This window comes from Chamaea fasciata, unplaced genomic scaffold, assembly GCF_029207755.1.
Source record: "Chamaea fasciata isolate MVZ Bird 193981 ecotype frontalis unplaced genomic scaffold, bChaFas1.0.hap1 SCAF_3, whole genome shotgun sequence".
Lineage (NCBI taxonomy): Eukaryota > Metazoa > Chordata > Aves > Passeriformes > Sylviidae > Chamaea > Chamaea fasciata.
The window spans coordinates 98,422,900-98,435,073 of record NW_027094088.1 but is presented as its reverse complement, the minus strand read 5'-3'; the positions used below and the strand labels follow the sequence as shown (position 1 = coordinate 98,435,073).

At 41.5% G+C, this 12,174-nt stretch overlaps 1 long non-coding RNA gene across 6 annotated transcripts in view; it reads left to right on the top strand.

Annotated features, from left to right (window-relative positions):
- Positions 1–2,858: 2,858 nt before the first annotated feature.
- LOC136287292 (uncharacterized) overlaps positions 2,859–12,174 on the top strand; it is a 180,801-nt gene continuing 171,485 nt past the window's right edge. For 4 of the 6 annotated variants that reach the window (XR_010720133.1, XR_010720132.1, XR_010720130.1 and 1 more), the window contains exons 1-3: positions 2,859–2,972; positions 3,669–3,764; positions 4,387–4,499. This is a non-coding gene — a long non-coding RNA (uncharacterized lncRNA). Of the gene's footprint in view, positions 3,092–3,668; positions 3,765–4,386; positions 4,500–12,174 lie in introns of all 6 variants that reach the window. The other 2 variants (XR_010720135.1, XR_010720131.1) reach the window with 2 other exon arrangements.

Genomic DNA, 12,174 nt, shown 5'->3' with positions numbered 1-12,174 from the left:
TGCAAGAAAATGGCATGGTTAAACATGGCCTTGTGCAGAAATGAAAAGTAAAGTCCATCTGCAGTATATGAAAAAATTCTTTGCAAAATTTGCAGAAGCCTGTCTGGTGAGCATATGCATCTGTATATTGGTCAAATTATATGCTTTTAAGTGAAAGTAAGTGAAGGAAAATTACTAATGATACCCAGAGCAAATGCAAAATGGTTTCAGTTTCTTGAACAGGGCAGCAAGATGTGAATGATCATATTTTCACTGTCAGAAAAACCTGAGTGTTTTTTCCTCAGGGTAACAAAGGTACATGTCAACTGTCTGAATAAGAAATCTCAATGAAGGCAGCACACATTAGTTTTACCATGAGGTAAACTCCCTCAGGTCAACCCCAGGCAGGGTACAATACTCATCTTGGCAAGTCACTTCATGGTAAAACTTGCAGTGCCTCATTGTCACTGTTATTTTACCTCGACATGCATGTTGGCTACCCTGAGGTAAAAATGCTGCCTCTTTATCAGCAGGCACCAGCCCTCAGTGTACGTGCAGGCCAACACCATGCTCCCAGGTGTGACAGTCAGCTTGTACCTTTGCCTACCCCTTCTCTTTCTGCCTCTCCAGTGCTCTTCACGACTCAGGAAGTCCAGCATTTCTCATGAATTTATTTCAACCCACTTCACCAAATCTGTCTCATGAAAACTTCTCAGGCTGTCAGGGGGACCCTGTTAACTAGTTTCAGAAAACTGTAATAATATTGAAAATCACCATGTGGTGTGTATTCTGCAGCTCTGAATATGGCACTGAGAACTCCCTGCACTGTGTTTTTCCCCTGGGGGGTCTCTCCAGGCTCCTCTCCCATCTACTGCTTCTTCAAACATCCCTGTTGGTTGCAGGTTTGCCTTCTTGTGCTTGGCATATCCCCACTTCCATCTCTACGAGAAAATAGGAGCCTCCTTATCTCTCTCTCTCATCTCTCTCTCATTTGCTGAAGGTCCCTTGTTTGTTCCTGTGCTAGGAGCTGGGAATATAATTTTCCTTCCCACCAGTCTTATCTTCCAGGCAGAGCAAAAAGAAGTAAATTATTCAGTTGACCACATTTTAGCTGTAATGGGGTGAGAAGCAGATGGTTAATAGCCATTGTTATTTTTCTTTTCAGTATATAAACCATTGCAGGGGGAAATAAAGGTATTGGTTTGACTGGGGAGAGGCAAGGGATTGCATGCATCCTGCACTTTTCTCTTTGGGTGAGCGGGTTGTCATCAAAATCATATGGTCTGTGCTTTGATTTGTAGAACTTTCCCTGAACATTGGGCTTGCCTGGAGATGACATTGAAAAGTTCCCATATTACAGGCAGACAGCTGAATGCCCTCAAGCTGAAAGTAAGACCTTGCTTGACTTAGAAAATGAATGTCATTTTTCTGGTATTGTTATTGAAGGTAGTGTTTTACTCCTGTATATCTGAACATGACAGCAGTTACAGCACAGCTAAGTGTTTATAATCAGCTGTGATAGTGTTTATTTTAGAAGTCGAGTAAATCACTAGAAACCTGCTTGCTGAATGATTTTATTGGGGAAAATGATTGTCTTGCAGCTATGTAAACTCACAAAAAACCTGAAAATGTTGTGGTCCCAAGTCATCACAATACCTTAGATACATTTTATGTTGTAGGTATGGAGGTCCCCTCAGCTTAGCAGGTTGTATTTGACAGTGCTATTTGTCAATTATTCTTTTAAATTTCTGTCCTAATTTTCCTTCCTCTGGTGAGAAATTGTGTTTTCCCATCTCTTCTTCCCTACAGCTTGAAATGTCTAGTATTCCAATATACATCTGTCAACACTCCACATTCCTGTTAACTGAGTTATTCTTCAACATGGATCATTGTCTTCTCCTCTTGGGAAGCTGTAGCAGCAAAGGGCCACAGTATTCATGTGTGTTTGACTCCCTAGATTTGATTCTAAGCTCTGCTAAACCCATCCAAGGTCAAACTCTTGATTTATATGAGAGTTCAGACTTCTTATCCCAGGTCCTGTGAGTGATCTGTTCATGTGGGTGGCCTGTGTGCTAAAAGGTTGGGCCTTGCATTTTTTCTAGCCAAGTCACATGTGGGCCTCTGGAATCTCAGAAATTTTCCACTTGACAGAAGAAGGGGACTACAGAAACACTGCTATAAGTACTTAGAAAGATAGGCTAAGAAAATATTTCAGTATGCCGATACTGTACTCTCCTTCTCACTTTTGCAAAATGGTGGCGTTATTGATTTGAAACTGCAGCTAGGCATAGTTGTGGGCACAGGCTGGTTTTGACCAGGATTTGCTTGTCTGTTTGCAGAAGTGCCACAAAGACTTAGAAAGGTGCAAGATCCAACTTTAACTTGCGTCAGTTACATCAGTATGTTTCGTCTTCATTGAATTTTGAATTGGCCCTGATGTCATGATGAGAGCTTCCTGAGCTTCAGGATGCTGTGAAAAAATGCAGTTCCATAGAAAATAGTATGTTGAAGGTTCAGCAGATGTGCCAAAGGAGTATCTTTGGGGTTCCTGGGTTTAAGATGAAAGTCACTGGTTTTGACTAAGGCTTATATTATTAGAGAATGGTCTCAGCAGAGGCAAATTACCACTTACAGGTGAAAGAAGTAGCCCATTTCCTTTGCCTTTAAGGAGAATATTTTCAATTTTTCCCAAGTAGATATGAGTTTACAGTTCTTTCACTCAAACGACTTACTGTGAAATCTTCTGTAAGCAGTATGGTGGGTCATTAATGGCCTGCAGAGGAGGCAGTAAGTGGTGACAAGTATCTGCAGGTGAAAGCCAAGTAGATAAATATAAGGTACTTTGGAACCTGTTTCCTTATCTAACCTTTTAAGGTTGTCATTAGCAGTTTCCTGTTTATCCTTCAGTTGAAATCTCTGCTCACCTTGAAGAAGCCGATTGTTCAGTGGGAAGACTCTTTGGGAGCTGTATCTTGCTCCATCTCAGCAATTGGGTATGCAGCTCTGAGATTTTATCCCCAGTTCAGGATTGGTAGGCTGCTTTAAGTAACAAAATGTCGCTGAAGTCTATTGTCTTTGGTTATCAGAATTTTAGATCTTCCTTGCTTTAAAGGTGAATGTTGTGTATAATTTTTCTTTTTTTTGTGTGTGTGTGTATATATATTTTTGGGGCCATTCTGAGACTAAAACCAATAGCTATCTCAGGGGGGTTATGGTTAGCTCATGCTATGCAGAATTACACACAGTAGGAAATCTGGGGATTTCTCTCTCTTGCTTCAGTGACTCTAGCAGCTTGCCCAGCAATCCTATAGCGACATGTTGTAAGGGTCATGGGTTTGGAGCAAAGCCAACACTAATGTTAGCAAGCAGAATTCCTTATGACTCCACTTTTTTTTTTTTCTTTTTTTTTTTTTTTTTCTTCTATTGGCTCGGCACAAGCAGTAAAAGTAACATGTCTGAACCTGTTTCCTTGTCTGTTCTGGTGGTTACCCACTTTCTTCTCCCCCTGTTCAGGGAAAGTGGGGGAAAAAGTTTTGCCTTTGCCCAGCAGCACTGCAGGTGTCTGTCCCTCTGAAAGAGTCCCAGCGGTGTGGGCGTGCTGGAAAGAAAAATCCCCAGTGACTTCACCCAGCTTGGCTTGTGGTGGTTACTCACAATGAGGTAACTTTTTTTTTTTTTTTTTTTTTAAGCTCTGCATGCTTACTGCTACATCTGAGTTTTTGCATATGAGTGAAACTGCGTCTCTGGGACTGATTTCAGGGAGTTTTCTCTGCAGAGTAATTTTGGTGAGTAAACACAGATAAGAGGAAGCTGGGTTAATCCAATAACTCCTCCCTCAAGGGCAGGTGCAGCAATGTGGCTCAAGGTACAGAACAGAGGAAATGCCTTGTTGACACAGGTGATCAGAGCAAAGTGGCCAAAATTGATATAATGATATGAGTTTGCAATGCAAAGCCCTGCTTTCTCAAGGCTGCTATTTGCAGCCCTCCATAGCACATCTCTGGTCTTTCACCTCTGGTCAGGCATCCTGTTGCGGGTGACTTCCTAGCTCCTCTTCACGATCTCTCAGTAGCTGCATTGCTGCAGTGTGGCTTGGACTGTGTTGTGTTAACCTGAGAGGATTATTAAAATAAACTCTGAGTCATATTTGAGCTTTACATGGAATAAGATTGTTATCAAGGTTTATTTTTTCTTATAATTAGGTCTCTTAAATATTGCCTCATTAGATATCTTCAGTGACTGTTGGAAAAGTCCTCAGGGGACTAGGGGTTGTTGTTTTCAAGGGAAGTTCACATGATAAATACAGAAACTTGCAACTCTGTTTAGGATTTTTTTTTTTTTTTTTTTATTAATGACAATTAATAAAATTTTCTTTAATCCTCAGTTCTTATCCTGATTTCTCTCCAGCCTTTCCCCTGCTATTACAGCTCTGGTATCCTATAGCAAGTAAGAACACAACATTACAACTGTTCACACGTGGGAGATGGAGGAACTGCATTAAGAGCCCATCAGATAGGAAGGTAAGAGGCTGTTTAGGTTTGTATGGAGCCACTTCCAAGTTTGGCAAGCTGGGCTGGAGTGCCTTGGCCCAGGCTGAACTCAGCACTGCTGGGTTTGATATGGCTCGAAGCAATTCTTTTCTACCCTGTCCTTAAATGTTTATCACCCAGGGGTTTGGGCATGGCCTGCTTTGTTTCTGTGGTATTCCTCTCGTTCTCTATGCTTAAGGGGCAGCCTGGGAAATAGCTGCACATGCTTTCCCCTGCTCTGCAGCAGCCTGAACTTTCATGTTGGCTGTCCCTTGCCCTCCTTTACTCACATGACTGTCAGCTGGCTCACATCCATCTCTCAGTGCCCCTATCTGATAAGACCAGTGCTGTTTAGATATATTTTGGGAAGTGTTGGAAAACATCCCAGGAGATATAGTTCTTTTTTTCAGTCATTTTTTCTTCTAATCTCAGTTGGGAAATCTTGATCTTCAAATTCTGCTTCTCCAGCAGTCACCACCATTTTCGCCTCCTCCTGTCTCTCCCCTCACTTCCCCTTCAAAAACAGGAATAACTGGCTTAGTGCTCCTCCTTAGAACTTGTGGTCCAATGGGCATGTGGGACACCACACATGAAGTAGGAACTGCTCTGAGAGGAAAAAAAAGGATGTTGCTGGCCCTTTGAGGCAGACCTGTGCCTTTCTGCTTTCCACTGGTGAATTATCTCTAACTGCCACAAGTTTTAGGTGAGGTGGTTATATAGAACTGACTGCATAATATGATGTCTTCAATGATAGCTTTTACAGTCAAATGTTGCAAGGTTTTTTCCATTTCTTTCTTCATTGTTTTTTCTTTATATTCTCCAGTTCTTTTTCATTTGCTAATACAGGGGTATCTAAGAGGTATTTTTAGAAAAACTGGTGAATCTGGAATGTTCACAAATTTTAGTAGAAATGCCTTTTTTTCTGTAATGCTGTGTCAAACATTAATACAATATTTGATACTTGTCAGTATTCTCCTCAGTTTGAGAATTTTAGCCAGGTAGTCAGGGACAAGGAGGAAATAACATCTGGTAGAAATGATCACTTGTATCAGGAGCAATGAGTTGTGAGCAAAGACCATGAGGTTGGGACTTGTTTCTCACATGTTTTGCTGGATTGATCTGTGATTAATCTGCAAACAGCAAGAAAAAGGGGGTAATTAACAACAAACATAAAATTTGGAGTGAATAATCTGATGAGTAAGAGGCATAGATTAACTGTATTTTACATTTAGGGACTATTTGGAAAGGTTAAATCTAGGAGGAGTTCTGGAACAGGCTGCATCAGCAAACTGGTACATTATTTACTCTGGCAAGGTTTTCAGCAGTAGGGAAGGCTATTCCAGGAGGCGTTAGTCTGGGCATGGTCAGCACTGGCTCAGAGTTTGTGTGAAATGCAGATTCAGGAGATTACTGGGCATAGAAGCAGACTTTAGGAGTTCCAAGGCATCTCAGAACATCAGCTCGGTAGACTACTGCATCTGCTGAGACATTCTGTTCTCCTTTCTGGAAAAGAGGAATTGGCTCATGCTGTGGAATAATTAACAAATTGTCCCTGAGGACTGGCCAGTTAGGTAGGAAAATGTTATTTACCTTAAAAAAACCACAACTTTTTTACGCATATTCAAGATTCTAATAATAAACTTCCAGTGGAGCTCTGCCCTTTGCTCATGACTGTGGTCATCTCTTCTCCACAGTATGACTGAGTGCTAGCATTTGTCATTTCACCCAAACTACTCATACACTAAAACTAACAATCTGGCCATCACATCCCTTCTGGGAGGTTTGGACGTGAATTATGGAAGAGGGTTTGGGTCTGTGCCACAAGTCATGGGAATTGTGGAAGGAAATTATTATATGCTAGATTTATTTTATAGTAAACCACATACTGTCCTGGAATTAGATCCCTACTTTATATTTTCAGGAGCCAATTCAAGGAATCCTAACTCAGATTAAATTCCTCTTGCACTTGGAAAGTTTGTCCCAAACATAATTTAGGTTTTAATTTTCCTTCTTGTTTACAGCTTTCTTTTCTTTCTTATACATTTTCTCTTTCGATTCAGCCTTTTTTCACATGAAAAATCTGCCTTGATTCCTTGAGTGGCTGGTCAGTACTTTTTTTTTTTTACTTTTTTCTCTTCTCTTTCAGATAGTTAAAATATTTGTGAGAACATCCTTGCTTCAGCTCTGGTCCATATATTTTTTTCTCCTGCATAATCTCACAGGTGAGGCAAGGGTTATGAATGTCTTCCTAGAGACAGAGGATACCTGGGTTAGACTCCATTTAAAGCTGAGTTTTAGTATATGCAACCCCAGGAGCTAAGTGCATTCAGTGCAACATACACATAAGGCAGACAAAGAGCCAGTGAACTCAGCTGCAGCAGAACATCCATTTGCTACCAGATTTCCCAGTCTGAGGTGTCCACTTCCACCCCTAAAATATATAACCCCCCAAAAAAACCTCAGACCCCAACCATAACCACCAAACACTCTGGAAAGGAAAGCAAAACTTCCAAAGAGTTACTGGGTTCATTCTGCCAGAAGTGTGTTGTCTGCAATATCTCAGGTCAGGTCTTTTGCAGGAAACTAAAATAGTTTGTGGGAAGCACTGTTAAACCAGCCTTACAGAATCCACATGACATTTTATTATTTTGTAGAACTCGCTTTTATATGTGAAAAATAATTAAAAGGAGAATACAATGAAATGAAAATTAAGTAGGGCTAGATAGATTTACCATAGGCAGTGATGATACCTGGAGCTTAACAAAAACCAACCTGTCATACACATCCAAATGGTACTTTGAGATATGTGCTGAGCTTAAAAGGACTAATATTTCGTTTGAAAAGAATAAAAGATACTATTTTGGAACTTATTCTTCTCTGAGGCAAAGCTGAAGGGTGAAACCAAGCTTTTCCATACAGACGTATGAGACAGAATTCATACTCCACCAAATGAGACCTTTATGCTTCCACCTGCATATTATGGCTCTAATAAACACGTTATCAGCTCATGAAAATGATGGCAAACAGGTGACTGGAGGATTTGATAAGTCAGCAGCAAAGATTAACAGATTTTTCTCAGGGAAAAGTAGGAGAGATTCCTTTATTTAAAACAATTGCAGCATGTGAATTGACTGCACTTAAATCATTACTGGCAATTAGTATGTGTCAGAAAGGTTGCAGCTGGCTCCAATTACAGGTAGAACTTTTAGAAGCTGAACTTAATTGCATGTGTGATAGTAAGAGGCTGAGCAAATGCATACCAGGGTAAATATGCTCCCAGTGCTGAAAGGAGGGCAAGATCATAAGAGTTGGGACCTGATTATAGTAACTAGGCCTGGTTCCTGCCTCCTGGGAAATAGATCTTGTAGGGGGAAGCTGATGGGAGCACAGCAGTTCACCTTGCTGAGCTTTTTTGGGTGGTGGGAAGAGCTTAAAGACTATATAATACAGGCTTTTGGCAGTCTGGGGTAGGTTTGCCCAATTTAAAGCCTTGCCAGTCATATCCAGCTTAGGCTGTTTAATCAATCCATCCAGCTCAAGGCCAGCAACCTCCCGCTTCAAAGGCCCTGCAGCTGTAGGCAGGCAGTGATTTGCAGACTGCCTGGGTATTTTGATGGGGTACTCCTTCTTGTATAATTGTCACATGTGAAAACTCCTTCCTTCTATGATGGCAGTGTGTTGGACTCTGTGGTTTAAAGGCTCTTGGACTTAAAGCTGTGTGCTTGGGATGTTTCTACTGTAGTCACAATCATCAGGATCTCTCTTAGTTGTGTTACAAGCTATGGACGTGTGCCTTCACCCTGGTCATGGACCAAGGTGACATTTTTATCATTCCAGTCTCTCTCTGGTTGTGTGTGTTTCTTGTCACATGGCAAAATAGTGATGTTTTGAATAGAAGACTAGTATGTGTCTGATCATACGTTGGGATTTGGGATTAGAGCATGTTGGCTGCTTTTCATGCTTCTACAGAAGCAATGTGATCTACCTTGTCAGAGAAATTTAACTTTAGGCTCTCAAAGTTCCAGTTGTACCAATGATTGGTCTCTTCTGATAAGTCATACTGCTTTGCCTAGCTCCTGTGCCCTGTTATAGGAGCCTTAAAGAGTAGGAGATAAGTATTAATATTCCCATTTTGAGATTGAGTACTGCATATAAACCTAATGTGCGTCCTTGTGTCAAGATGATGCCCTCAGGTGGAGCCCAGGCTTACTGCTGGCTTCTGGAGGGACTTGTGTGCATTTAGTGGAAGAAGGGAGAAAGCATTCTTTTTGTCTCTTTCCTTCTGTCTCTTGTATGTCTCCTGGAGGACAGAGGCTTAACCTTTGTCATCTGTGTAACAATGAATCCTAGCTTCTTTTTCCCAACAAAAAGGTGTATCCAGACTAGTACATTTTTGAAAGATTTTGTTGAACACTTTCAAAAGGTTGTTACTATTTAATCTGAGCTTATTAATGAACTGTGGTGTGGCTGTATTTGTGTCTTGCTGTTCATTAGCCAGCACACAGTGCCTGTGCAGGCAGAAGCCATTCTGCAGCGTGCCTGCACTTGGGCCAATGCAAGGGTGCACGCACCCTGTCAGCTCCTTGTATTGCTCATAAACCCATGTTTGATCAGCGGGCGAGCTACCATGAAACTCATTAGAGCTGCTATTTTTGGGGAAGTGGGGTGATGTTTCACATAACATGTGCTAATGTGCAAAGGCTGCCATGCTTGTAAAACTAAACTGGAACTTTGCTGGAGAAGCATTAAGCATTCCAGCAGTGCACACAGACCAAGTTTCAAGTAATTTCTCTGAAGTCTTCACTGTGTCCACTTTTCTACTTATATGCAAGTTCCACAAATGTTGCTATATTATTGATATATTATTGATAATATGTTTTAAATCCCCAGGTCTTTCTCAGGGATTTTGAGATGAAAATAGACATCAAGTAGCAACTGGGAGCTGGGGAAGGACAATCTGGGATTCCCAAACTTTTCCTATATTATTGTAGTTTTCTTTGTATCAGCATCAACAAGGGTGCTTGCTGTGTGGTCAGCTAAGGTAGTTCTGTGGAGATCATGTTAGTTTGGTGTGTGAGGCCTTTGCAAACAAACACTGCTGTCTCCATGTAATTTGTTCAAAAGCAGCACACCCATTTTTGATGCAAATATATGGTGCCTCTGCAAGAAATACTCTGTCATAGGTCTGGTAGTTAATGATCTGTTCTGCCACATTTATTAGAGTTCACAGGGTGCCCACAGTGCTGTGAGGCTTGTGGATGCAGCTCCTAAGCAGCACCGTGTCACAAATTTATAATTTTCACGATGTGAGGGCCCATCCAGCATCACTTCAGCTGGGCTGTGTGGTTTTTTTTTTGCTGTCTGTTCCTGAGCACAGAATTGCCAACACAGGATGACCTTCCAAAAGAAACTTTGAATATGTTAAAGCAAGGCATGGTACATACTGTTCCTGGCTTTGTGTCTGTGTCTTGGGACAAAGGCCTGTTCTGTGAGTGAGAGGGATATCATCGTGTTCAGGGCTGTGCAGCTTGGTGGGAGATTTGGAGGTGAGCTGTCTTAGCCATTATTGATGCTAAACCTGATATTTTATTCTGTTTAATTGTGCTCAGAGAGATGAACTTCAGCATTACCAGGTCCAGAGAGGAGCTGTAGAATATGAGAAAAGTAAGGAATTATGCTTGTTGGCACTGCATCCTTTCTCACAGACTCTTTGGAAACCATCAGAGGCTCAGGGCAGGGCTGTCAGAGATACTGCAGGGCCATGTGGCTGTTCTGTTGTCACCTCCCTGTGAGTGCCCTGCTGGCATTGTCTTGCGCCTGTGAGCTGCCTTGAACCTCTTTGGTAGATTGAGTGTCGCAAGCTCCATGTAGTCCCTGCAGCTCTTGACACTCACCAGAGACAGCTCCTTTTATTTTTTAAAATGAAAGCAGAGTTGCTCATCTAGTAAAGTAATTGCTGGGAGGATTTTGCCTTCTAAGAAACAAAGTATTTCTGTTCTTAATGCAAATTTAAACAAATGCAATACTGCTCTTGGTGGAAACTGCCGTGGGATATGCAAGAAAGTTCATGTCATGAAAAAACCAGGCTGCTAATGGACTGTCCTGGGTCTTGCTGGCCACATCTTCTCTTTGAGAGCTCCCAGGAACTCACAAATGTCTTTTAATTATGCTTCCACAGCTGAATACTCTGCCCACTTTGTGGGAGCAACCTTCATGTTAGGCAATTCACTGTGAAGAATGGATGTTGCAAATAGATTCCTCTTGCTTAGTGGGTTTACTTCCTTTGGGAAGGTTCTTGGGGAGTAAAGTTTTGGGGAAGTAAATCCAACCTCATGGGTGGGACATATTGTTTCATATGCAGGCCTCTTGTAATTTGTTCTCTCACTACTCAAGTATTAGAACTTAGGAGCTGAACAAGAGACTCAGAGATACAACGTTAGAGTACTTAATAAGGGAAGTCTGTGTCTTTCTTTAGTGTTGAATTTTTCTTCAATGTTTTCTTTTGTCTTTAGTCATTATAGTCATATCACTTACCAGCATTGCCTGTATAGATACCTTAGGTGAGATCTGGGGCTTGGGAGGAGGGATTTTGTGGTCCTGTTAGCTGCTCTGACTGTGTCCTGGGGCAAAGCAGTTTGGCTTTCAGTACTCCTGTACAGTATTCCATGCAACAGCTATAGGAGTAACTACAAAGAGAGGTGAAGTGGCATATGAGAAATGCAAATATTGAAAATCACCTCTAAGTTCTTTGATTATAAGCACTCTCTAACTGTAAATTATTATTATTGTTTTCAATTATAATCCATTTATGGCTCTGGACAGTACAAACGAACAAGAGAACTTTGCTTTCCTTCAACAATCCTTGTTCTGTGAAGTTACTCTCAACTTCAGAGACTCAAATTTCATTACGTGGCTCTTATTCCTCTCTCTCACCTACTCCCAACTGAGACTGTCTAAAATGACTATTTCTAACAGTTTTCATTACATTCATGGCTATAGCTTGTGTGTGGGAAAAAAGGCTTTAGAACATGGTGTCTTGAACTGCAGTTCTCTGAGAAATGAGAGCTCTGGTAACAAGGCCTGAGGACCCTGGTGCTTGGAGAACAACACTGGCTATTGCAGAACTTGGCATGGAAATGGGAAGTCAGCAATACTTGAGGTCACCTTATTAATTTTTTTTTGTCCTCTCTGAAGATAGCAGCAATTGAATTGATTCTTACTTGAAAAGAACCCTCCTTGTATTTCCATTTTGCTTTAAATAACCTGCCTTCTTGTCTCCTCCCATGCCTCAAGCTGTGGTAGCATGGAGATTGCTAATAGCCCAGGTAGCATTTTGAAAGTCAAGGGATATGTCTTTCTTCCTTAAAAATCTGTCTAGTGACAAGGCACTTCCTTATTTTCACAGGTTTGTTGTTCCCCTGTGTGGGAGGCAGTCCCTATTTTGTTTCCTCCACTGCCATTCTCATCCCCCATATTTTCTTCACAATGTCTTCTCTGTGTTTGGGTATCAATAGCTGGGCTTCACCCTCCTCAGGGCTCCGACTGGTGGGGATTTGCCTTAACAGCCAGTCCTTTTGTAGCACGGCTTTTTCTAAGACCTCTCACTCCCTTGGGAAAAGCTGTCAGCCCACACAGCTTGTCATGAACAAGGGAATATTTGAAGGTT